Source organism: Orycteropus afer, unplaced genomic scaffold (assembly GCF_000298275.1).
Source record: "Orycteropus afer afer isolate SDZICR_OR568_19922 unplaced genomic scaffold, OryAfe1.0 scaffold02145, whole genome shotgun sequence".
NCBI classification, from domain to species: Eukaryota; Metazoa; Chordata; class Mammalia; order Tubulidentata; family Orycteropodidae; genus Orycteropus; species Orycteropus afer.
Window position 1 is genome coordinate 14590 of NW_006923732.1, and position 799 is coordinate 15388.

The following is a 799-nucleotide window of genomic DNA, read 5'->3' on the forward strand; positions in this document are numbered from 1 at the left end:
GGAGTCATTGCTATGGCCACCTTCTTGATCGTCATCATTTCCTACATGTTCATCGTTGTCACTATTCTGAGGATGCACTCAGCTGTGGGCAGATGGAAAGCCTTCTCCACCTGTGCCTCCCACTTGATGGCTGTGACCATCTTCTATGGGACCTTGAGCTTCAGTTACATTCAACCGAGCTCCCGATATTCTGTAGAACAGGAGAAGGTGGTTGCTGTGTTCTACACACTAGTGATTCCCATGTTGAACCCATTGATTTATAGTCTGAGAAACACGGAGGTGAAGGATGCGGTGAAAAGAGCTGTAGAAATGAGATGCTGTCCCTCTTGTTCATCCTGATAGACCATTAAAGATTCCACCAGTCGGTTTTCACTTACTGACGTTCACACACGTTCTATGAATGAATGGTAAGGGTCTAAGGTTTGCACTGATTCTTTCAATTTGTCAACTTATTTGTCATATGAGGAGGCAGTTATTTAACTCATATAGCTGAGGAGGAGTAACTATGAGTCAGGTTCGACTGATGGCACATAACAACAACAAGCTGAATTATATATATAAAAAAAGCCCCTCACTTTAATCTTTAAATCGCTACAAAATACAGCATTACATTTATATTAATCTGCTGTACTAAGAAAATATGTATATGTAATACTCATATTAACAATAGGAGAAAGTGAAGTACTTTCTGATAAAGAAGATGGTCTTTGAATTTCTAAGAAAATGGACATAATTGTTTGACTGCAATGTGCCTTCACTTAAGGATTTCAATTATATTTTAAATATTCAAACTAACTAA